Below are 26598 nucleotides of genomic sequence, written 5' to 3' on the forward strand. Positions count from 1 at the left end.
AATAATAATAATAATAATAATAATAATAATAATCGTATGGCCTCAGCTACCGTGTGCAGACATTTCAAGTTGACGCCATCTGGCTGTCTGCTCGTCAATCTCGACGTTCCGTTTTACTCTAGGCCCACTAGATGGCAGACCGAGTAAACCGAAACTCTCTTGGGCGTCTATGGCTGAGATTTAATTAAATTTGTCGGGTAAACACCAAATGTGTCACCAGAGACCTTTTACATGTCGACATCGTACGACATGGAGTTTTTTCCGCCCTTCAAAAATCCGACTACCTCTTCCGGGTTTGAACCCGCTATATTGGGATCTGGAGGCCGACACTCTACCACTGATCCACAGAGGCAGCTAATGAAGAGATACTGAATCAAGTTGGTGAAAGGAGACCCTTTGGAGAAATTTGAGCAGAAGAGAAGATAGGACACATCTTAAGTTGGCCAGGACTTGTTCAGATATTTTTTAAGAAGGTATAGGTAGCAACAACGGTAGGATTAGACGAAGTCATGAACACTCGTATCACAAATAGATTAGCGTAGTTGTAGAATGTAGTAATTACTTAGAAATGAAAAGGTTAGCACAGGGTTGGGTGACATGGAGAGCTGCATCAAACCAGTCTATGGACTCATAACCCAAGCAACAACAACAACAACATATAATAATCTTGCATGTATTGGCAATCTAAAAAAAATGTTTCACTTGATACGCCTATTACTGGACATATGATTTCTTCATATTTTCGCGGTTAAGAAGTTGCGAGATTTTCACTGTATTTAAGTACATTTTCAGGGACACTGGAGTAGCTCATATTGCATGACAGGTGGAAATACACTGACCGGCAAAATTACTGGATTACTTGAATTTTCAAAGGGAAAACCCTGTTAAATTGTCGAAAAATTTGTTTAATTACTTACAGTACATTGATTATTTTCATGTAACTAAGGGTATCAATAACAGACAGACAAAATTATGTAACTGAATTTTCATAAAAATAACCAAATGTTTCACAATTTAACATGCTTTTTCTTTTGAAAATCCAAGTGGTCCATTAATTCTGCCGATCAGTGTAATTTAATTTTCACTAGGAAATATTACTTAATTTAGGTAACTGCAATAGTTAATACGACAACTTGATCTTTTAATAGTTGATTTGTTTTATTGAAGAAAAATTCCCTTAGAAAGCTACATCTAAAATATTTATAATTTATCAATGGCCAACGAATAAATTCTGCTCACTCAGATATATGTGATTTATTAGCTGGACGCTAGATGGCAGTAAAATTCACTTTTCTTTTCTTTTCTTTTCTTTTTTAATTTATTTATTGAATAGCTAGATACGAGGTTTACAAGCTTTGGTCCTAATATCTCATTTCCAGAAAAATCCGGCTTATGAGAGTGTCGCATATAAATCATTCGGCAATGGATACTGCACTCAGGAGACGGAGTGGAGCTGATCACCACCGTCGGCTGTCCTGAGAATGGTTTTCCGTGCCTTTCCATTCTCCTGCACGAAGGCGAATGCGGGAACAGTTCCTAGTATAAAGCACCGTCTTCAAGCCTCTCACCTTCTCCGCACATCTCCTTCACCGTAATAAATATCCTGGCCTGAGAGACGGCGTCACCGTTCAAGAGGCCCGCCTCCCACTTTAGGGGAGGAATGAAAAACATTTTATTGGCTTTTGTACTTCAAACAGTAATTTTATTAAATTGGTTAGAACACAAGTTTACCGGAAACAAGACGTGATTCTGTTCCATTAAGGAGATGTGGACTTATTCACCTTACTGTTTAACTACATAACAATAAGAAATTAGTTCTAAAATATTTTCACTGGGCTGGGTAGCTCGAACGGTAGAGCGCTGGCCTTCTGAGATGAGTTGGCGAGTTCGATCCTGGTTTAAACCGGTGCTCATATACGTCGCCCTCGTATCGGTAGATTTACCGGCACATAAAAGAACTTCTGTGGTAAAAAACTTCGGCACATAACAGCGTCTGAAAACCATAAAAGTAGTGATACGTAACACCAATAGCATTATTAGTATCGTATTAACATATTTTCACCAAAATGGAAGTGCAGTTCTGATTATGCTTGTTGTTTAAAGGGGCCTAACATCGAAGGTGGAAGTGCAGTTCTTCTTCTTCTGCTTCTACTGCTTTCCTCACAACCTGGAAGGGTCATGGGTGAGAATTGTGTCACACATGTTAAATGGGCCCTCTTTTACGGCAGGATGCCCTTCCCGAAGCCAACTCTATGGGCACTTATGTGTTACTATTGCGTGTTCCCCTGGTGGTTGGTAGTGCGGAGGGTTACGAGTATATAAATAATTTGTGACTGGGACGAGAACAAACACGCACTACTGAGCTAGAGGAATTAACCGAACACGAATAAGATCCCCGTCCCCGTCGTGAATCGAACCCGAGACCCTCCGGACAGAAGGCTACGACCGAAGACTGACCATTCGGCCATTAAGTCACACATTATGGAACGTATAGTAGTACACTGACTGAGCAAATGTCACGGGATAGCGGAGCACTGATGCGCAAGTGTGTTGTCTGCGCACCACACGCCCCCTGTGCCATCGGCAGTTGTAAAGGAGACCTTGTGAGCAGTGGCTGTGCATGTAACAGGTGTAACATGGAACGTCGTCATGAGTGAGCTGACACCGTTCGAACGGGGTATGGTGGTCGGTGCCCGACGAATGGGAAGTGCGATTTCGGAAGTGGTGCGGGAATTCGGCTTCACACGATCAACCGTGTCCAGGGTGTATCGTAAATGGTTTAATGCGGGTGTCACCGTCCACAACAGACGGGCGACCGGCCGTGCAGTCACCCTCGATGACCGTGACCGGCGATATCTGAGACGGATTGTCAACAGTGACAGATGGGCAACCGTGCAACAAATCACGGCTCAATTCAACACAGGCCGTGCTAGACAAGACTCCCAGTGGACAATCCGTAGGAACATGGGTTATATGAGGTATGGAGCCGGCGCCGCACACGGGTGCCACTGTTAACCCAACGTCATCGGGTACAACGACGCGCATTTGTCGCCAGTCACCAGGGATGGACACTGGAAAAATGGCGTAACGTGATATGGTCGGACGAATCACGATTTCGACTTCACCATGCCGATGGGAGGCACCGTGTATGGCGCAGACCAGATGAAGCGATGGATCCCGCCTGGCTCAAAGGTGTGATCCAGGGCGCTGGTGCTTATGGTCTTATGGTCTGGGGTGCATTTTCCTGGTATGGAACGGGCCCCCTAGTTATTCTGGAAGAGACTTTGAATCGTACGCGGTATATTGAGCTGCTCGGAGACCATCTGCACCCATTTTTGGCCTTCCAGCGCGCAGACGATTCTGCGGTGTTTCAAGATGTTAACGCGCCGCCACATCGCTCCCATGTCGCCCAGGAATGTTTCCAGGAACATGCAGCGGAGGTCCAACGACTGCCATGGCCATCCAGGAGCCCCGATATGAACCTTATCGAGCATATCTGGGATGTCCTGGAACGCAGACTCCTGCACCCACGAACAGACCAGCACTGGCGGCCGCTCTGCAAACGATTTGGTGTCAGCTGCGTCCAGAGGACTACCAGGGACTTGTCGACTCACTTCCACGGCATCTCACTGCAGTCGCAGGGCCAGAGGAGGCCCCACACGCTATTAGGTGACTACCCCATGACATTTGCTAAGTCAGTGTATATCTATATACAGAGTGGTCGGAAACAAGGTGAATCGGCTATATGAGAGCTTGAGGGTTGGTCATACTGATAAATGATTTGAAATAAATAATTCGATATCCGGCACCGTTGTCATTTTATCAGCTGCTTAAGGTAGCCAATCGCATCGCATCGTGGGTGAATTTAAATGGGCGTTGAGGAGCGGTGTTTCTAAATCTGCATGAGGCTTAAAACCGGCGTGAGAGCCTTGACGAGAAATAAGTGTCAAAGGGAAATACTACGTTGGTTTCAGCCGTACCGAACTTGCTATGGTGCGATCTTGTCAGCACGGAGGTCTGTATTCAAACCCCTCCCCTGGCGAAGATTTATTCTTCGACTGGTGCTCTCATGCCGGTCTTAAGCCACTGCCTCACAAAGCCCAGATGAATTTGCCCGCGAAGTGATCTAACTGGCTAACTTCAGTAGCTGATAAAATGGCAACGGTGCGAGACATTTAATATTTTTTTAAAAATGATTTATCAGTATGACCAACACTCTAACACTGATAATCCCGGTTCACGTTGTTTCGGACCACCCTGTATAACGTAGGCCTACCATCTAGAAAAAATACTGCGGAGGAAAGACACTCCTAGCACTCCTACGGGTGGGGTTGGTGAGGTAAGCTAAGGGTGTATTCTGACCCAAGGCAGGTCCGAACCTCCGCAGCCGGAGTTTACGTACGGTAGGGTGGCCAGTTCCTTTCCACTCCTCCAAACCCTTACCCTCCACCAACAGCGCGTGGCAACCCATTCAAATCTTGACCACGCTCAACGTTGCTTAACTTCAGAGATCTCACGGGATCCGGTGTTTCAACACGGCTACGGTTGAAGAGTGACATGTAAAAATAAACGAAAACCAGTTATAATTGAGTCGAATCAACATTTTTCAGTGTCGCTCAGATGAATAACACTACGGATGTCGTTTAAGTCCAAGTTCAACCACCATCGGCATGGGTGGTAAGAAAGACTGATACAAGTAAAACGTCTATAATGACAGAGATCAGTGTTGACACCGCAATTTTCGGGGTCGCCAGGTTGATTGGTTAATAACATTTGGAATCTTGTACATCATTACTATAGCACCACGCGCAAATACACACTGTAACCACTTACTTTTATTATTTATTTGAAATGATCAACTACTTCCCAGACAACCACATAGGCAATGTTTAACACGAAACCAAATAATTTAAAACTAAAAGTTAAACGCATTATAATAACTCTAAAACTCTAAAAGAGTTTCTGAAATATCATCACAATAAAGATATCTACAAAAACACACTTCACACATAAATAAAAGGAAATATAAATCTTAAAATTAAACATTCAAAAATTATCCGGGTAGCATTGGGTGCTACAGCTAGTAGTAAAATAAATGTTACATTCAGGATCCAAAATAGCTCCAGAATTAAACTTATTTTTCAAAAAGACATAAAATATAGATAAAGATACTGTATTTTATAATTCAAAACTTCCATTAAATTAAATATTTCTAACTTACCACCTCGCTCTTCAAACACAGACTCCGTATGAATTGATGACTTGTTTACACCTGCAAGGAGATAACAGAAGGATGGCATCAATATCACAATATGTCATCTCACATGGATGACGATCCAATGAAGCCACAGTAATGAAAAGATTGTCTTTAAAATGTTAGGATATGAGTTGATGAATATAGTGTTGTCTCTGAAGGGTGTAATATTCAGGTCACCCACCCTCTGGGCTAATAAATGAAGAGAGAACACTTTATAGCAAACATGTCAATGGATGCCGACGGAACGAAATGGCCATGTGGTACGAACCGTATAGCAGTAGGAGATAACAGGTTTGAACCCAATTATTGGTAACCCAAAATATTGTTTCCGTGGTTTCTCATTTTCACATCAGGTCATTAAAGCCACGGCTCCTTCCATCTCACTCCTAGGCCGTTCCTTTCGTTTCGTCGGCAATACCCCGAATTATTGAGAATTTAAACAGCTAGCAAAAAGAAAGCAGTGGAAACTAGAACTTCTATTTCCGAAACACATACATGGAAGAAAAAGACTATTTTCGTTTTTCACTTCATTAACCGTCTAACTTCCAGGGTTGTTTTTTTCCCCAGACTCAACGAGGGATACCACGTCCTGAGCAGTATCCTGGAGCGTGAGACTTTGGGTCGGGGATGGAACTGGAAAAGAGAACCAGTACCTCACCCAAGCGGCGTGACCTCTTGTACCGAACAGGGGCCTTGTCGGAGGATGGGAAGATTGCAAGGGATAGGCAATGAAGACGGACGAAAGCTGCCGTGGCCTTACGTTAGGTACCATTCCGACATTGGCCTGGAAGAGAAGTGGAAAACCACGGAAAACCACTTTGAGGATGGCTGAGGTGAAAATCGAACCCCCTCTACTCAGTTGACTTCCCGAGGTTGAGTGAACGCCTTTTCAGTCCTCGTACCACTTTTGAAATTTCGTGGTAGAGCCGGGAATCGAACTCGGACCTTCTACTCCGCAGAGGCGACTTTTGAATATTTGCATTTATCAAACAGTAAAGCATCCTATAATTTTCGCTATCATAAGTACAGCAAGTCTTCTTTCAACTTTTCGGCCGGGATGAGTAGCTCAGACTGTAGACCACTGGTCTTCTGAGCCCAGCTTTGGGAGGTTCGATGCTGGTTCAGTCCTGTGGTATTTGAAGTTGCTCAAATACGTCAGCCTCGTGTTTTTACGTAAACGAACTCCTGCGGGGAAGAATTTAGAGACCTTGGGAAGTCCGAAAACATAAAAGTAGTCAGTGGGACTTAAAACCAACGCTTTACGTATCTCGGCAGAGTACTTGATCGCAGCTAGAACAATGCTTTTGAAATTAGGTCCCGGATTGAACAGGCAAGGACAGCATTCAAGAGAACGAGCGAACTTCTCTGTAGCAGGGACTTTAAGACCAATCTCCGTCTCTGTTTACTTCGGTGTGTTATGTATTTTCTGTCTTACTTTATGACCCTGACAGAGAACACCACCAAAAAAATTCGATCTATGAGATGTGGTGCTACCGACGACTGCTCAGAATATCATGGGTTGACAGAATACGTAACGCTGAAGTACTCCAATACCCAAACAAAGAGCTACAGGTCATGAACAACATCAAAAAAAAGAAACTTGAGTAGTTTGGACAAATCATTCGAAATGATAAATATATACTCCTTCAGCTTATCTTACAAGGTAAACCTGAAGGAAGGAGAAGTAGCAGAGGAAGGAGGATATGTTGGCTACGGAATCTACGAGAATACTCAATACCCCAACTCTTTTCCGAGTTGCTGAGAACAAGAATCAGATCGCCCTGATGACAGCCGACATCCAATGAGGATATGGTACAAGAAGTAGAAAAAAGAAGGAGCTTAAAACCAATATTATTATTATTTTTCAAACCAAGTTCGATAGCTGCAGTCGCGTAAGTGCGGCCAGTATCCAGTATTCGGGAGATAGTGGTTTCGAACCCTACTGACAGCAGTCCTGAAGAAGGTATTCCGTGGTTTCCCATTTCACACCAGTGCTTCCTTCTCACTCCTAGCCCTTTCCTGCCCCATCGTCGCCATGAGACCTATCGATGTCGGTGCGATGTAAAGCAGCTTGTACAAAATTATTATTCAACTTATGATAAAGGGAGGGACTCTGTCCACTGGGAAGGAAAAATGTAATACTTAAAATATAGGGTTTCTTTCACAGTTTGCTTAACGATGCTTCAGTTCAGATAGTAATAAAAAAAAATGTCCATAAAGGGTGAGTTAACGAGCATCGAAGTCTTCGGATCTGCCCGCTGCCTCTGAGAACAGTATTCCTTCGCTAAGACTGCATCCCTTCAAAATATTTCAAAATAAATCTAACCTATTTCGAAATGAAACTGGTGGTCGTATAAATATAATATATGAGAACAGTTTATTGCCTACAGTATCTGAGAGAACACATGGCTACCTCAATACTAATATGAGGCCAAGCCGATTTAAGGAATGGCCACGAGAGGGAGCTTCAAGATTCATATAGGCGAAGGAAATGTCTTTCAGTCTGAAAGAATAAAAAACCAGCCATATCTTTTATGCCTCGTGACTGCTGCAGTATTAAATTACGATACTAAAATACATTAGAATGGGTTCATATTGATAATATAGCCACAATGCAGATATTCTCAATTTGAAGGACTTATGTCCAAAGTGACATTTTCCAAGTGGGTTCTTTGTACCAATGAAATGGAAATATTGTCCTTGTTTATAATAAAACATTTTATCACCAAAACCACATGTATCCTGGTTTGAAGAGCAACTGAAAATTCTAGTTATTTCCGATGTGACTTATTTCCGCACTGTTTTCATATCCAAGCATTCATATTTCCACATGGCCAATAGGAATGCTCTACGTTATCATGTCAGTAGGTACTCAAATATCATAGCAGATGAAATTTTAAGCTAAGCTTGTTTTTTGTAAAAAAAAAAAAAAAAAAAAAAGAGGGAGTTCGAGGTTTTGTAGTACAATTTTCCACCTCGCGCCCAAATTACGGACTGAGTAAACAGGAATAAATAATACATTATTTTGCGTTGTGTGCAGTAATCAATATAAAAATATATTAATAGACACGGATTTTAGGCAAAAACCTATTTTGTTCCTTAAGAGATAACTTAAAATGAAGTTGTATTTACACGTTTCATTCATTTATAAGGTTAAGAACGGTGGTCCTACAGAGCCTATAAATGTCTAAATTGAAGTTTGAACCTATATTTGCCAATATTCCTATAATTCCTCTATTTTGTTCCCTAAATTGATTAAAATTCTTTTAATTTTTCCGAGAGTAAAAATATTTGCTGACTCTTTTTCAGCATATTAAACAGTTTTCCTCGTCTTATTATTATTATTATTATTATTATTATTATTATTATTATTATTATTATTATTATTATTATTATTTTTCTACCGCTTTCCCCACACCTGTGGGGTCGCGGGTGCGAACGTGTCGCAATGTGGATTTGGCCCTGGTTTACGGCCGGATACCCATCCTGACGCCAACCCTATATAAAGGGGTGTAATCACTATTGCGTGTTCCTGTGGTGGTTGGTGGTGTAGTGTGTTGTCTGAATATGAAGAGTAAAGTGTTGGGACGTACACAAACACCTAGTCCCCGGTCCAGAAGAATTCATCAGAGGCGATTAACATCCCCGACCCGGACGGGAATTGAACCCGGGACCCTCTCAACCAAAGGCCTCAACGCTGACCATTCAGTCAATGAGTCGGACTCAGCATCTTAAACAGTATATTCTTGAAGTACTTATCAAACAAAATCCAAAAAGCAACAAGGTGTAAACTACACTCCCGGATGTCCTTAAGAACCTCCCGCAGGAAACACTCCCTTAGTCTGGATATCACGAGGTGGGAGACAGTGTGCACTGACCTGCTGGAGACAAAAACTCTTCATTTCATTCTGTAAGAACGTTTCAGTTTTCCGTTTGTTCAGTGTATGCATTGTGCCGAAAGTAGTCTTTAATTAAACAGTGGTTACAGGAGTTTCCCAATTTCACATCGGACGGTAAAATTATATTCTGCGAAGTTTACAGCAGAAAGGTGAGTGAATAAAATGTTTTGTTTTGTATTCCCTCTAACTTTTACTGTTAATTTAGCAAAATTCAAATTTTGCTTTAATTTATAAATTTTTATTAAAAGACGTAAAATTGAAGCTGGCTAAAGTATGTTTTTAGAACCGATTTTTTCGTACATGAGAGGCTATTTTAGGCTCCTAAATGAACATTTTAGCTCCTAAAAATCCAAGGTCTATATATTACTAACAATAACAGGCAAGCCTTGCGATCAACATAATATTAACAGGAAGATAATATTGTTTGTGCGTGGACATAGTTATTGAAAATGAAAACCTACAACCTGTTTTCCAGTCATTGACCGGGTCAGGGATGTAATGAATGAAGCATATATAGGCTGTTATTACAATGGGGTCGCCACTCCCAAGGTGATTTATTAATGAGTGATAAATGCTATGAAATGATAATGGAGAGTGTTGCTGGAATGAAAGAAGACAGGGAAAACCGGAGTACCCGGAGAAAATCCTGTCCCGCCTCCGCTTTGTCCAGCACAAATCTCACTTGGAGTGACCGGGATTTGAACCACGGTATCCAGCGGTGAGAGGCCGACGCGCTGCCGTCTGAGCCACGGAGGCTCGGACATAGTTATTAACCCGTGGAATTCATTTTGATAAATAACAAAGTATTATCTTCCAATGCTGATAATGCCAATTATAATGAAAGAGATGAAGACTAATTTTATATCCTCAAATTCCCTTAAATAGTTCTTGTTGGGGTATGTTATGTAATTCATTTTTGAAATAGGGTTTTAATGTCGGGCTAACACATCGAAGGTTTAGGCGGCGAAAGGATGGGAAATTACAGTATGGGAATGGTAGCAGCCATGGCCTTAATTACGGTACAGTCTCAGCATTTGTCTCACGAGAAATGGGAAACCACAGAAATCCATCTTGAGGTCTGCCGACAGCAGGGTTCGAACCTACTATCTCCCGAATGCACGCTGACAGCTACGTGACCCAAACCCCACAGCCACTTCCTCAGTAAAACACATTTACTTAAACTATATAAAGAAAAAGAAAAGTAAAAAGAACAACCACCACCTTGTGGCCTCAGCTAGCGTAGTGCAGACCTCATGCTGTGCCATGTTGGCGGTCTCCCTGCCAGTTTCGACATTCCGATTGTGGTGTTATCTAGCAACGAAAGAGGAATTCTACTGGAACGGACAGCACCCAGTCCCCAAGCCACAGGAATTAACCATACACAGTTAAAATCATCGGCCCGGCCAGGAATCGAACCCCGGATGCTCTGAACCGAAGGCCAGTACGCTGGCCAACGAGCTGGACAAAAACTTTCTTCAGCTTATCGCAGGTATTTTCGGGTCGCTCGAGCCACCCAGGCTCATTTGGATTTTGGCCGGGGAATGCCCTTCCTGGCGCCACGTGACTGTAGAATCGACCAGGATTCAAACTTCAGTCTTCCGGGTGGCAAGCCAGCAGCTAAACCACTGAGCTAATCACAGTCCCCCTCATAGTTATCTCGACAAATTTCTCTTATGCGATGATCAAAATTAATACCAGCAGTCACTACTGGTAGCGCAACCATCTTCTGTTTGTTTCTCTCGGACGATGTGTCAGCGCGCTGCACAAGGCTGCCAAATTAGGAGCCACGGACATAACTGGTCTGAAGACTGACGTTGTGCTTGGGACAAGCAAAAGAGGCCATGGGGTGTAAGCCCTCAGGTTGTAGCCAGGTTTCATTCATTCTTTAGGGCGACAATAGCGCATAATTTCGATGGTGTCAAAAGAGGGGAATTAGTTAAGTATGATAGATACTGACAATGTTACTGGCCTGGATTAGCCAAGTCCGGTTAGCGACAAACCCATTGGGCTGGGGGAAGCAAACTGGAGTCTAGAGTGACAGCTGTGCATTCTATATTCCATAGTGGAGAAAAGGTGAATTAATGGAGTATGTCATATTTTGACAATGACATTGGTCTGGATTGGTTATTCGGCTACCTCGTGGATTCCCGTTTATAACAACGTTCCCGTTAGCACGAGGGTGCATTACTTATTCATATTATTGTTTTGTATTCCAGATTGTTTCCTTTAAAAGCTTTTATCTCATAAGTCGTTATATACATTGCTGAGCGTCACGACCCCATGAACACAGCGTCGCCTTTCCGAACGGTTACCAGTTTGTCTTAAAGCCTGCTGAGGAGGTCTATCCACCTTTTCGCTGCTCTCCTCCTCTATCTCGTACCCGTAACCTTCCCTTCTATGGTTATTATTTCCTGGTTTCCTGCATCTCCTCTCAGTTATTTGATAACAGGCGCATTCGTTCTTTTTTCGGCCCAATTTTAGCGTAGCATTCTGTGCCAGCACCAAAGCTCGAATGCATCAATAAGCAGTTTGTCTCTGTCCTTAAGAGTCCTTGTTTCACAACCATACAAGTGTTTAAGCAAGGCGGATCTTTGCACTGTTTGTGATTGTCCTGCTCTGCGATATGCTGATGAGCTACCGCATAGCAACTCGCCCTAGTGTGATCCGTCTTATCTCATCTTCACAACTTCGCGTTGACCCAAGATAGACAAAAGAATGCGCCACCTTTAAGTCCAGTAATCGACCTACGAGTTGGACCTGTGCACCTCGATCAATTATCATAAGTTTCCACTAGCTGAGATTGACGTCTAATCCATATGATAGACTAACATCTTTTACATTTGTCATTATACCAGCAAGATCATATTCACTGCTGGCTACAAGCACAGCGTTATCGGCAAATCGGAGATTATTAATAGTTCTTCCACTAACTGATGTGCCTCTAGTCCATCCATCAAGAGCGTTCCTAGTAATCAATTCTGCACGGGTTGTTAACGGAATCTGTGTGTGTTGATTTCTGGGAATGACGTCATTTTACTTTATAGGTCAGCCAATGATAGTGCTAGTAGGTGGCCAACTAATGGACAATGGAGCGAATAATTCATTACAATAATAAAATAATATTATTTGCTTTATGTCCCACTAACTCCTTTTACGGTTTTCGGAGACACCGAGTTGCCGGAATTTAGTCCAGCAAGAGTTCTTTTACGTGCCAGTAAATCTACCGACACGAGGCTGACGTATTTGAGCACCTTCAAATACCACCGGACTGAGCCAGGATCGAACCTACCAGGTTGGGGTCAGAAGGTCAGCGCCTCAACCGTCTGAGCAGCTCAGCCCGGCTGATTTCAGTACGTTATAAAAGTAATTGTACCTCGCGGCGGAGGCTGGTGGGTCCCTGGCTATCGTAATGAACCCATCTCTCCTCTGAAAGCAACTGCAGGTACTATTTGCATCATTTAAACTTACTTTAATCGGTCATTTGGAAAAGGGCACATATTAACCTTCTTTTCAAAAGCATGTTTCTCGTATTCCTGTAGTTGAAATGTAGACGCGTTGATCCACACGAAAAAATTCAGTGTTATCAACAAGTTCTTTTCGAAGAAGCATAGCTAGAAAGGACAAAATATCTTTCCAAACTTCTGTGTACAATGAATTTCAATATGTCTAAGCAGTGCCTGGAGTTCTAACAGTGTGTATGTGGTTCTCCAGCCTCCCGGAAATGACTCTACAGTGTGATGGTAGTAGTACCAGACCTGTAGCTTAGATCCTTTCCAACAGAATAAAGATGGCCTAGGCCACCATAGCTCAATTGGTAGAGCAACCGACGCGAAATCGGGAGGTTGTGGGTTCGGATCCCACTGGTGTCTGGTTGGCCATTTTTGTTCTGTACTTAACATCTCGTCATCACGTACTAAATGTACGTAACACGACCTAATAGGTTGAAAGTCGCTTTCGATTACAATGTGGTCGTGAAAATTCAATATTTATTACTGACTTTGTTTATCAAAATTATTTATGTTCATTGTCTGGGATCTTTACGTAATTTTCTGATGTTTCTAAATGCTGCAGGTTGATTGAAAAGAGACACTGTAATGGTAACATATAATTAAACAAAATTAGTATGCCGGGATGAGAAATATGTGTTTAATTTCTAAAAGAAAATCAATTCACTTGGAAGACCAAATCTGATATTTTTACCCTTTAGAAACGAAACCTGAAATCTCTATTATGGGAATAATAAGCTCTTTACTGGTTATAAGCATTGCCAAAATGCAGTGTGATAGTTTCACTTATTCACATTTTATTCAGTTTCGTGTCTCTCCTGTAAAATTTACTTTTGAGGACATGTGGCCTTTTCGAAATGACCGGTTCACTTATAAAGTTTTCTAAAGTTGATCAGCGGATAGTAAAACTCTACCGTTATCTCTTGTTACAGAAGCAACTCATTTCTACTGCATCACGCCCTTTTCCACGTCCTAATTTTTTGGACATTAGCTGTTGTGACTACAGCAACACATTTACAAACCTATGAGTTCACGAAAACTCCGCCAGTTCCAAAAACACCAGAGCAAAGCATTGCTGGAAGGAAATGTCGCAGTAATAATAGGTTTCATCCTGACCTTCATGTGATATTTCACACACATTATCCCTCCTCTGTCTTCGCGAGGATTAGGAAGGTAGCAACCATGGCCTGAATTAAGGTACAGTCCCAGCATTTCCTGGTGTGAAAATTGGGGAAACTACGGAAAACCATCCCCCCAATACAAACGCATAGCTGCGCGATACTAACCGCACGACAACTCCCTCAGTCATTTTTGAAAATATCTAATTTTCTATCAGCTGAGAATTTTTTAAATCGTCATATTTTGTATAGGCTACCCGAGATGTAGGGTAGCCCGCTGGTTTTCAGATTCAACATACTGTTGGTTAAGTTATTGCGTCTGTCCACCTATGATTGAAGTCTTGTGCAAAGATGTAACATACGAGCTGAGAGAATACTGAGCCGTTCTTCCCATTATAAAACAGGTACATTTGAGTGGTCCTGAGCATGACTCATAGTCATAGGGCAGGCTAGAGTCGAGTTTAATTGTCAAATATCAACTAAGTTATAATACTAAGATTCATTAAACTAATAAACAGTATAACCTAATAGCCTACCTACTTACTAGCTACTTCAGAATTATGTTTTGACCACCTTTTTAACACTGCAAATAAATACATCTGTTATTTAAACCTCCCTGTAGGAAGGGGACAGTGAATGCAAATGGATATTATTTTCAAATGAGCTGAGCTCGAGAGTCCATTATAGAATACGATTCTTTCAGTGTACCATGGCTCACTGTACGTCTCGCTGCAGCGGAAGCTCGGCTCTCCGCCAGTGTCCAGTGAACCGATAAGGAGCCGTGTGTATCTTGTGTCTCACTGAGCCGTGTTCGTTCACGATTATTTCGGTGTGCCATGGCTCACTGTATGTCTCGCTGCAGCGGAAGCTCGGCTCTCCGCCAGAGTCCAATGAGCCGATAAGGAGCTATGTGCATCTTGTGTCTCACTGAGCCGCGCTCGTTCACGATTCTTTCGATGTGCCGTGATTCACTGTCTCGCTGCAGCGGAAGTTCGGCTCCCTGTCAGCACTGTCCGCTGGGAATAAGCTGAATCGTGTGCCATGAGCTCGCCGTTCCTGTGAATCGATTCACTCGGACACTTGAATGAATCCATACACTACTTCGAATCATGCATTCAGTAGCCAACACTAATCGACATCTCAAAATGGAATTCTATAAACATTTACTTCACATAACTTAAAGGTAAACTTTCAAAAACTATCCGGGGAACGCCGGGTACTACAGCTAGTATATATATGTGGTATTTTTCAAGGATTGCAATGGTTTGTAAGTCCATTCTTATATTAACGCTCCAGGGAGGCATTTCCTTGGATGATACCGATCATAGAAACATACGAAACATAGACATTTCGCACACCATAAGCATCGCACGAAGGCAGGTTTGCCACAGTTATACTGTATTTCTGGGTTAAGTGGCACTCGGGAAAGAAAGTTAACATTATTGAAAATTTCACGTGTTGTTAATAAGTTTTGCGGCAACCACGCGTATCGGATTTTTTTCCAAAACCTGGCGCTTGCAACTGATTATGAAACAAAGCGTGAATTGTTATTGCGTGGCGTCTGGTCGTGATGGCCGTTTACTGTGCAAGTAGTGTATAACCACTGATGTTTTAAAATTAATTGACCAGGTAGAACATTAAAAGACAAAAAAAGGACAACTATATTTCAAAATACATCAAACAAAGCCATTCGTGTAGTAATCGTGAATGGACAAAAGTAAATTAAAGGGAAAAAATGCACAATTTACCGGAAATTGAACAGCGGGTGCAAACGTATGAAGCTATGCCGAAAGCCACTGTGTTACCGCGTCGGTTGAAAATGCTACGCGCTAATAAACAGGTAAAGCACGTCGGAAAAATCGATCGCCGTCATCTCGATAACGGCCGGGTGTCTACGGATACACCGGATCCTATGTCCGCTTATTTCACTGAGCGAAGTTTTTTGCACATCGAGTTGTTACACTTGGCGGGTTCCCCTCGTAAGATGTCCATGTACAGTAAAACCTCTATATCTCGAATCACCTCGAGAGCTAAATTTTATTTCGAGTTATCGAATGTTCGAGATATAGAGAATAGCGTTTTTAGCATGTATAGCACATGAGTAAATCATATGTACAGTATCTATGCTTATACTGAATACACTATTTTAACAGTATTCAAAAATATACAAACTCTATTTTACTGCATCACTTTAATTATAGGCCCTAACCCTTATTATAGTAACTTTTAGAAGACAAGATACAGTACATACAGTACAAGAAACACTCCTCAGTTAACACCTTTGGAAAACATCCGTTAGTCTCTTCTGTTCGTTACTGTTAATATTTCCTCCCTTCACGTTGAAACTTCAAATACAGTCACTACTGATCTGATTTAGGGCAGTCGCCCAGGTGTCAGATTCCCTATCTGTTGTTTTCCTAGCCTTTTCTGAAATGATTGCAAAGAAATCGGAAATTTATTGAACATCTCCCTTGGTAAGTTATTTCCAATCCCTAACTCCCTTTCTTATAAAAGAATATTCGTCTCAATTTGTCCTCTTGAATTCCAGCTTTATCTTCAGACTGTGATCTGTCCTACTTTTAAAGACACCACTCAAACTTATTCGTCTACCGATGTCATTCCACGCCATGTCTCCACTGACAGCCCAGGATATACTGTACCACTTAGTCGAGCAGCTCGTCTCCTTTCTCTCAAGTCTTCCCAGCCCAAACTTTGCAACATTTTTGTAACGCTACTCTTTTGTCGGAAATCACCCAGAACAAATCTTGCAGGCGAGATTCGTAAATGGAGCTTGTCATCTGCTTTCGTACGTGACCGGTAATTAATTCACACCCAAGAAACAGCGAGGCTTCACTGATTTTCCGATCACTGGAAGTTTTAGTTTTTCGGTTCCCGTCATATTAGTTCCCAGCAGCACTCTCTTTACTTGTTAACAGTTCCTCACAAACCATAAATGCCGTATTTCACAAAATTCGGGTTACAGAGAATTTTTGGCTTCAGGGGAGAAAATGTTTGCTTCGAGAAATCGAGAAATTCGTGTAGCGGAATTTCGAGTGATAGAGAAATAAATACACGAGAAGAATAGGAAGAACGGCCGGGAAATTTAAGTTACTTCGAGATACTGAAAAAATGAAATGGCGTATGGCTTTTAGTGCCGGGAGTGTCCGAGGACGTGTTCGGCTCGTCAGGTACAGGTCTTTCGATTTGACTCCCGTAGGCGACCTGCGCGTCGTGATGAGGATGAAATGATGATGAAAACTACACATACACCCACCCCCCGTACCAGAGAAATTAACCAATGCTGGTTAAAATTCCCGACCCTGCCGGGAATCGAACCCGGGACCCTCTGCACCGTAGGCCAGTACGCTGACCATTCAGCCAACGAGTCGGACCGAGATACTGAAAATTCGAGTAATGAAGGTTCGATAAATCGAAGTTAGACTGTATATCATGGCTATCTTTAATGTAACACCTTCATGCCTGAACAGTGTTTACATTAAAACTTACTGACACAATATTTGACAACCTACGCTTCCTAGATAGATCCACTTAATGTTCTCCCGTACTGAAGGTGCAGTGTTGTTTGTTCACAGCTTATGGCCGGCAAAGAGCGTGTTCCCGTGTTCAGGTCAGGGATATGTGCGGTCTCCATGGGAACCGAGATAAAGTATAGCCACGGATAAAACATAAGAACGGGGCGAGCCGATGCGAACATCCTGAGCGGACAATTAGAACACATTTTGTCTACCTTAGGCTCGCACATCACATCAACAAATTTCACACCTGTCTGATAGCCAAGCAAAGTTCGAGTCTGATAATGTGAGAGGGGTCAAGAACTACAGCAGGAGCTACATAACAACGTACCCAGGAGAGTCTGTAGACCATCTCCCATCCAAATGGACATTCACTATCTGAGCTGAGGTGTAGGATTCTAATTAGATTTTATTGTTCAAAAATAGACCGTAAATTCTACAACATTCTTTTTAAAATTCTATTTATTCGGGGAGTCGACGTAAGAAGATCTTTCGTCCCTACTTTGCACCATATGTTATGAACCTGCGTGTATTTGGAAATTGCGTAAGTGCAAAGTGTTGAAAGTGAGGAAAGGAACATTAAGGACGACACAAACACCCAGTCCCCAGGCCGGGGATATTAATCATTTACAATTAAAAACTGCTGGCACGGCCGGGAATCGAACCCGGGCCGTGCGCATAGAGGCGCGCGGCTGTAAGCTTGCATCCGGGAGATAGTAGGTTCGAATCCCACTATCGGCAGCCCTGAAGATGGTTTTCCGTAGTTTCCCATTTTCACACCAGGCAAATGCTGGGGCTGTACCTTAATTAAGGCCACGGCCGATTCCTTCCAACTCCTAGGTCTTTCCTATCCCATCGTCGCCGTAAGACCTATCTGTGTCGGTGCGACGTAAAGCCCCTAGCAAAAAAATATCGAACCCGGGGCCACCGGGTGACAGGCAGACGCTTTTCCCCTACACCGTGGGGCCGAACAAGAAAATACCACCGGACTGAGCCAGGATCGAACCCGCCAATTTGGGGTCTGAGCTATTCAGCCCAGTTACAACAAAATTAAGAGAAAATGACAAAAACAACTTCGTCATGCATCTCAGCAACAATTTTCAAATCATGACCTGCAAAACAGTCTAAAGTTTTTTCTTCCTTTGCTCTTAATCACTGCTAACCCGACTCATTCTCCACAGAAATACAGACAACCTCCTTACTATAGCTGGGCCCACGAGAGCTAATGTCTGACATTTGAGCGACGAAAGCAGTAACTACGAAGTACGCTGCGTTGTCATAGTTACCTCAAACCCCAGCACTTCACTCTTCCGTACAAGCTACGCGTTTAATAAAACACCTAATGCAATTCAATAAACTCTGACCCATCCTTAAGCTCGTGCTAATAATTCTAGCATTTAAGACAAAACACGGCATTCCCGATAAATATGAGATTTCCTACTCTCTAACAAAATCAACAGTTAATGACAATAACCTCAACAAATTCACAAGAATAGAGCCGATTAACTTGCAAAAGAATAAGCTAACAACGAAAATAATATTCAGAAAAGGAATACGTATGAGCAAATACACAAAGCAGCAACAACAACTTACAGAGCTACCACAGTAAAACTCCGAATAATACAACCTGTGACAATAAAGTTCGGTGAATGAAGTCAGAACGGTCGATCAGGTAACACTGGCGACACGCAACGCTGCACCTGGGTTGCAGCAGGGTTTGACCACCTGCTCCCAACGTTGTTCGGTTAAGCATCGTGTGTGTGCCGTGTAAGATCCGTTTGACACAGTGCGTGTTTAGTGCGTAGGTTCTGAACTGCGAACAGGAACATGAACGACCTAAAGATCAATGTACAGTTTTGTTTCAAGCTTGGCACCGAAAGAAACGCAAGCGATGCTAGTACGTGTTTATGAAGATCAAGCACTGTCCTTGAAGTGTGTGTACGAGTTGTTCACCCGTTTCGAATGGAGGCCGGGAAAGTGTTCCTGACAACCCCCGTAGCGGAAGAACGGCGACCGCCGTCAGTGACGAAATCACTGAGAAGGTGAGGACATTAATTACGAACGATCGGCGATTAACTGTGCGCATGATCGCGGATGAACTGCAGATTAACCGTGAATCCGTGCGACAAATCGTTACCCAGAAGTTAGGGAAGAGGAAAATCGTGTTCTCGTCTTTTGCCACATCACTTGACTGACGATCAGAAGTAGGCACGTTTAGAGGCTTCACAGGATTTTGTCGAAACGGCGGATGCGACACCAAATTTCTTGAACTGTATTGTCACTGAGGATGAAACCTGGTGTCTCAGATACGACCCTGAAACGAAACGCCATAGCATGGAATGGCGTTCTACGGGATCCCGTCGTCGGAAAAAGGTCAGAGCTGAAAAGTCACGCATCAAACTCGCCTTGAAAGGAAAGAAATTTGACGATATTCCTGACATATAAGGAAACGTGACGAGCCTTTTGAACACTATCCCAAAGGAAGCCTTCTTGCAAAGTTTCCAGGACATGTATCGCCGATCTCAGCAGTGCATAATTATGGGAGGGGACTATTTCGAAGGACAGTAAGGTCACTGTCGTGCATTGTTCATCTATGTTGATAGTACAGGACTATTCACCGAACTTTATTGTCACAGGTTGTATCACAAAAGCGACTGAGAGCAAGCCAACCCGCGTGACGATAGCTTCCTTAAATGTGACATCCCTGTTATCGTTGCCTTAGCAACAGACCATTTTCAAGCAGCGTTAGTCAACCTTTTCTTGTTGGTGACGCTAAACGCCATACTCCAACTATCATGGGCCATAGTACAGTCATCAAGTTTCAATTTTCTGCTATCTGGCATCGAAGATGGAACTATACTGGATGGTATCCAAGGGTGAGTAGTTACTTTGTTGAGTAACACTGGGAGCGCCACTAGAAATCTTCAACAACAACAATGACAAATAGTGCTACGGTATTTTTCTGTCCTTCAAAAATCGAGTACTTTAGTCAGAATCGAACTTCTACACTTGGAAAGTGATAGGACACTCTACCACTGATCCACTGAGGTAGCCATTTCAGTAATAATAATAATAATAATAATAATAATAATAATAATAATAATAATAATAATAATAATAATATAGCACGAAAAACAGTACATGGAAAATTACATCAACACAGCAAAAAAATCCGCTAGAAATGGAAAACGGTAAAATTTTACAAGTGACCTCCTTCAAGTGCCTTGGAGAAATCATACTGTCATCGGGATTAAACAGTACGGCCAACGTAGAAAAGTCACCAAACTCCGTAAGGCACACAGACTAACGTGGAAATACTACAACGAAAGAGTCAAGCCATGTAATGCAAAATTACGACACCAAAAGACAGTTGCTTTGCCGGAAGCTTTATACGCCTCAACAACCATATCCCTTGGAGATCACTCTAAAGTTATAGAAATTGGAAAACTAGAAAAAAATTCCCCGAAAAATTAATGATACCACGAGAGAAAATGGAATGTGCATTAAGAGGAAAACAGCGGACTTCTGCTCACCAAATGACAGGTTCACTGTTGCGTACGCAAGAAACGCCTATGGCCAGATCTACTGTATAGAATAGACAGCGACAGACTCACCGAAAGATTATTGTAAGTAATCAACAAAAAGAAGGTCAAAATAAACTGTCTAGAAGAAACTAAGGCGGATCTCCAAGAAATGAATATCATAAACAACATCATAGAATATGATGATGATGCTTGTTGTTTAGAGGGGCCTAACATGTAGGTCATCGGCACCTAATGGTACGAAATGAGACGAAATGCAATGACAATTTAAAAGTACAAAATTCATCCACTGACCAGAATTTAAAACGTGATGATGAAGAATGAAGTAATTAATATGAATTTAAAGAATCAGTGAATCCGTCCCGCAATGCCTCACCTGACCAGAAACAATGTTACGGACCAAGGGACTGTTTCCAAAGCATAATCCTGAAGCGATGATGCTTGCTGTCTAAAGGAGTTCAATATCCATGTCAACGGTCCCTCATAATAGCACTTATCGCTAATAAAGGAGAACCATGGTATTTCCGAGGTTGTGGTACTAATCAAAGGTAGCGTAAACTCACGATGTTTCAAACATTATGCTACTACTCACAAGTATTGTACGTCGTGGAGGTAACGCAGACCTCTGGTGTTTCTCACATAATGGCGAATCTCATAGGCAACGCAAACCCATAGTGTTGTAAACAAGATAAGGTTTACAAGAACACAACTTATTTATTTGCTTCACACAGAATTCTGCAGTATGTACAGGAATAAAACATAAGATTGTCTTGAAGCAAAGTAGATGATTAATCTTGAGAGAGTTTCTGTTTCTATACACTATGTACACTCTGAATGTATTTACACTCACTGCTATCTTGAAAAGATAGTTCTTGGGAAAGATATAGTTCGTGATAGTTGAAAACTATCATTTGCACTAGCATGGATTAGCTAAGAGAGTTCCTTCTAACTTGAAGTGTCTGAGTTCATAAGCTTGTACTAAATGAAAGCTATGTTCACAATTAGAGAATCTAACGTGTGTGTCGGAGCTTGAGCGAGCTTGGGGATGTGCGGCATACAACATCGGGGCTCGACATGGATGAAGGAACGGGAAAGTGGAGTAGTGACCTGAGGTGAAACCTCATACCACCAGAATTCCCTCCACCTGGTCGAGACACATTTTTAAGAGGAGTAGCCTCCGTGTTCGACGTTCAGTGTATTCCGGAGCAGGACACTGGGAAGAATCCTAATAAGTGACAGACAGGGAGCTCCTTATATACTGCACACGACGTAACAGACACGCGCACTGAAGACTGCGTGTCGAGTCTCGAATGATCCACGCTTGCGTGCGTGCGGCTGGCTGGTGCTGAGCGAAGAGAGCGGAGGACATACAACACATAGTGTTCATCACCTAGGTGTACTAATCACGGGCGCTGTTATTCCCGTGGTGTTCCGCATATAATAGGTACTAATCATAGGCAACGAAGACCCACGGTGTCGCTCATACTGTGTTACTAACCACAGGCAACGCAAACCCATAGTGTTCCTCACCTAGGTGTACTAATCACGGGCAACGTAAGACCGAGGTATTCCGCATTTAGTGGTACAAATCACAGGTACTGGAAACCCACAGTGAACCCCGCTGTACTGCTACGTATCACAAAACTATTGAGTACCTAACAGAGTGGTACTACTCGCAAGTAAAGGCGACCCATAGTGTTCCCGCATTTTGGTACTAATCACAAGTAGTTTCATGGTTCTGATGCAATCATCCCTTGGTCGCCCCTTTTAGTCTCCTCTTACGACAGGCAGGGGATACCGTGGGTGTATTCTTCGTCTGCGTCCCCCACCCACACGGGGTAGACAAAGAGAAAAAAGAAGAAAAAAGTAGGGATCCGTCACTTCGAAGAACGAAGTAACGGACTAAGAATGGCAAGGGCCACGAAGGGCGTGAAAATGAAAGACTCCCTAGGCCTCGGATTCTCTAATACCGTCGGGGTCGGAAAATAACAAGAGTTGACGAAGGGAGGTCGGACATGATAGATGAAATTGAGGAGCTTGGAACAAGTAAGTGGAAGCAGTGCCAGGACTCAGCTAAGGGCCCCGTGGTCGTCAACCCACTCTCCAAAGTTGAGAGCCCCTGGGGCCCCTTTTAGTCGCCTCTTACGACAGGCAAGGGATACCGTGGGTGTATTCTTCATCTGCGTTCCCCACCCACAGGGGTTCATCATAGAAGATCGTGGAGCCTTTAGTACAATAGTAGCCTAGCACAAATTCGTGGAGAAACCTAAAAAGAAAACTGGTAGGAATTGATCGCAAGAACGCAACACAGTGCATTTATGACGAGATTTTGGGAGGATAAGGAAGCAAAAATTATCAGGTCAACGAACAAGCTCAGGCGCGCTCCTTCAATGGGAATAACGAAGAAAGAAGAAGAAGAAGAAGAAGAAGAAGAAGAAATGTGATTCGTGAATGGAAATATAAAACTAAAGGGAGAAATATTGTCAGAGTTCCCAAAAACAAAATTCACCTTGATCGTACATGATCTTGTAATCTTATACAACAATGGGCAAGAAGAAAAATAGTCTTCATAAAATAGCGGGGAAAACCAGACTCAAAATTTAATTTGAAAAGACGCAGTGTACTGTATGAAAGGAACTAAATCTAGATTCCACAATAAACCATTAATCAAAAAATTCGAGAAAAAAAAACCTTCCAAGTCGATGAATTAAAATATGTGGGCGGAATCAGGGATAAATCGGGAATCAAACAAAGAAAGAACTGTTAAACTGCAAAGAGCTTGCAAAATCACTTGGCACAGATACATCAAAAAATCTATATAAAAAATGAAAAATTACGACATGAAAATAGAATCAACAAACCAGAGGGGCTTTATGCATCCGAAATCCTAGTAACTAGCGGTATGTCAGAAATTTAAAGTACGGAAAAAATAGAGAGAAAAATTCTAAGGAAAATCTTAGGAGGAAAAATACAAATTGCTATGTGAATGAAAAGGAAACCTCAGAGAACTTATCATATCATATAAAAAATAACAGATAAGATTAGAAAACGGTAATGAAAATTCTACAGACACCTACAAAAGCTTGTAGGCTGACGAAGGAACTTTTAATCCTAGCACTATCCCTAAAAATTCTCACCAATTGATTACAGGAAATGAACTTAAGATCTACAAGAAAATTCGTCTTATCATTCAAGATAGAAAAAAATTCAGCAAGCAAACATAAATATGTAGGAAAACCTGATAGAAAATATGCAGGATGGAAAGAAAATCACAGAAAGGAACTCAGTGATGGCTGTTGTAAAATTGTACACACAGCTCACCTCCATTGGGGGTGTGCCTGAAAAGAGCTGCAACACCTCGGGACGAGGATGCGAGCTTACTATTCCTTATGAGAAAAGCTGATGGATTTTTTTTTCATAACCTCTTAATGCCATTTATTTCAATACTAATCAAGGGTGATAAACAGTCAATAGATTTAACTCCGAACGAGGCATATCGGACGCTGTCGCGGCAACGTCGCAGGGCCTTCGAAGCGCAGGGCCAGATACTGATCCATGTCGTCCTACCCATTACAAATACAAACTCATATAGAAATGTGAAATGAATCACGTATGTCGCAGTCATACTGCATAACTTAAGGATACGTAAAGACTACAACACCACCAAGAACGCAGTTTTTCAACTAGCCCGAGCCGAAAAAATGTTAACTTAGAAAATTGATAACCTTTTCTTGGAAACACAAAAATCTGACATTTATAAACTAAATTTAAAACATCCCATTGTATATTTTGTTAAAATTTGGATTCGATCAGATAACGGGTTTTGAAGAAACGATGTATTAAATTTGCCGCATGGCTGAAACATGCATAAAAACGGGCACTTTTTGCGCTCCACTTGCGATAAAAATATTACAATACAAATCAAAAATTCGAAACCTACATGACCTAACGTGAAATGAAACTAGGAAAATGATGGTGTTATTGGATTTTTAGTGGGCCTATTGGAACAACCCCCAAACTCGAGTACACAATAGGCAGCCTGCCTGTCATTTCTACGAGTAACATTCAAATCATGCTATCAAAGAACGAATTCAGAATTCGACTGGACATTTCCTGATGCAGAGTTGAATTTAATTTTCACGGTGATAGTGAGCGCCCCACCAGAGATTTTCAACATGCCAACTATAATGACATGGAGTTCTGAGATTTCTGGCCGTTCTTAAAATAACCTAATTCGTAATTGCGATCAGAATCGAACCCGCTAACTTGAGGCCCAGAGGACGACCACCACTGATTCACTGGGCGTTCCATTTTTATACTATGAAAATGAATTATCGTACACTTGTTGTTTTTGTTGTTGTTGTTGTAGTTGTTGTTGTTTGGGTCATCAGTACATAGACGGGTTTGATGCAGCTTTCCATGACACCCTATCATGTGCTAACCTGTTCATTTCTACATAACTACCTTCATCCTACATCTACTTTAATCTCTTTGTTATATTCATATCTTAGTCTACTCCTACCATTCCTACCACATACACTTCCCTCAAAAACTAGCTGCAAAAGTTCTGAATGTCTTATCTTATTCCGGTCACATTTCGCCAAATCGATCTCCTCTCACCAATCCCATTAAGTATCTCTTCATTCGTGATTCAATCTACTCATCTCATCTTCAGCATTCTTCTGTAAACCCACATTTCTGAAGCTTCTAAACTCTTTCACTCTAAGCTAGTTATCGTCCATGATTCACTTCCATGCAAGCCATAATTTATTCCTGACGTAAGTCTTCAAAAACATCTTTCTAATTCTTATATCAATGTTCGAAGTCAGCAAATTTCTCTTCTTAAGAAAGGCTTTCCTTGCTTGTGCTAGTCTGCATTTTATGCCCTCCTTACTTCAACCATAATTACACTACCCAAGTAATATTAATAATCTACTTCCTTCTAGACTTCATTTCCTAATCTAATATTTCCTTCATCAACTGACTTCTTACTACTGCGCTTCATTACTGTTGTCTTGTATTTATTTTCATCAAGTACTTCTCCAAGATTTTGTCCATTAAATTCAGTAATTTCTACATATCTTCTGCAGACTCAGATAAAATGCAAACGCACCTCTAAAACCCTAAAATTGTGGCCACTTCTGCTTTCATTCCCCTCCCACTGATATCAAATCTCATACCATCATCATCATCATCATTATCATCATCATCATCATCATCGTAATCACCATTTGAGTCTACCTCTGCTTGTCTTGCCTTCCATGAATCATTAGAAGTCTTCTAGGTGACACCACCTCAGATGATCCCATCCGATGCATCCAAATAGATTCATTCAAACGTGTCCGTTTCTAGGATAGCACTGACCTTTACCCCTGCCGTTGTTACTACCAGTTTTTACCAACATTCGTTCTCATTATGCTCAATCCGATGTCTCCAGTTTAGACAAATTCAGTATTGTGAGCGTATCGGTCACACACATAATTAATTAAAATTAATTTAGGCGGTGGACATTTTTGTCAAGCTCCTTTGTCTATATTGGAGTGAACTAGCATCAGGTTGCATTTGGCGCCCAACGTGGGGCATTTGCAATGATAGGCATTTTCGGCATTTTCGATAAATAGCTTCAGGCGAAGATTTTTTAAATGGGGCAATGGCGTGGGTGGTATGGTTTCAGTATCAACCCACCTTTCTGTTTCATACAACAAGTTGGGACGTAGAACCAATAACATTTATTTTATACTTC

The 26598-nt window shown here is 41.9% G+C and overlaps 1 long non-coding RNA gene across 2 annotated transcripts in view; it reads right to left on the minus strand.

Annotated features, from left to right (window-relative positions):
• LOC136874924 (uncharacterized) overlaps positions 1-26598 on the minus strand; it is a 638399-nt gene that overhangs the window by 206920 nt on the left and 404881 nt on the right. For both annotated transcript variants that reach the window (XR_010860319.2, XR_010860318.2), the window contains exon 4: positions 5222-5272. This is a non-coding gene — a long non-coding RNA (uncharacterized lncRNA). The remainder of the gene's footprint in view (positions 1-5221; positions 5273-26598) is intronic.

This window comes from Anabrus simplex, chromosome 5, assembly GCF_040414725.1.
Source record: "Anabrus simplex isolate iqAnaSimp1 chromosome 5, ASM4041472v1, whole genome shotgun sequence".
Lineage (NCBI taxonomy): Eukaryota > Metazoa > Arthropoda > Insecta > Orthoptera > Tettigoniidae > Anabrus > Anabrus simplex.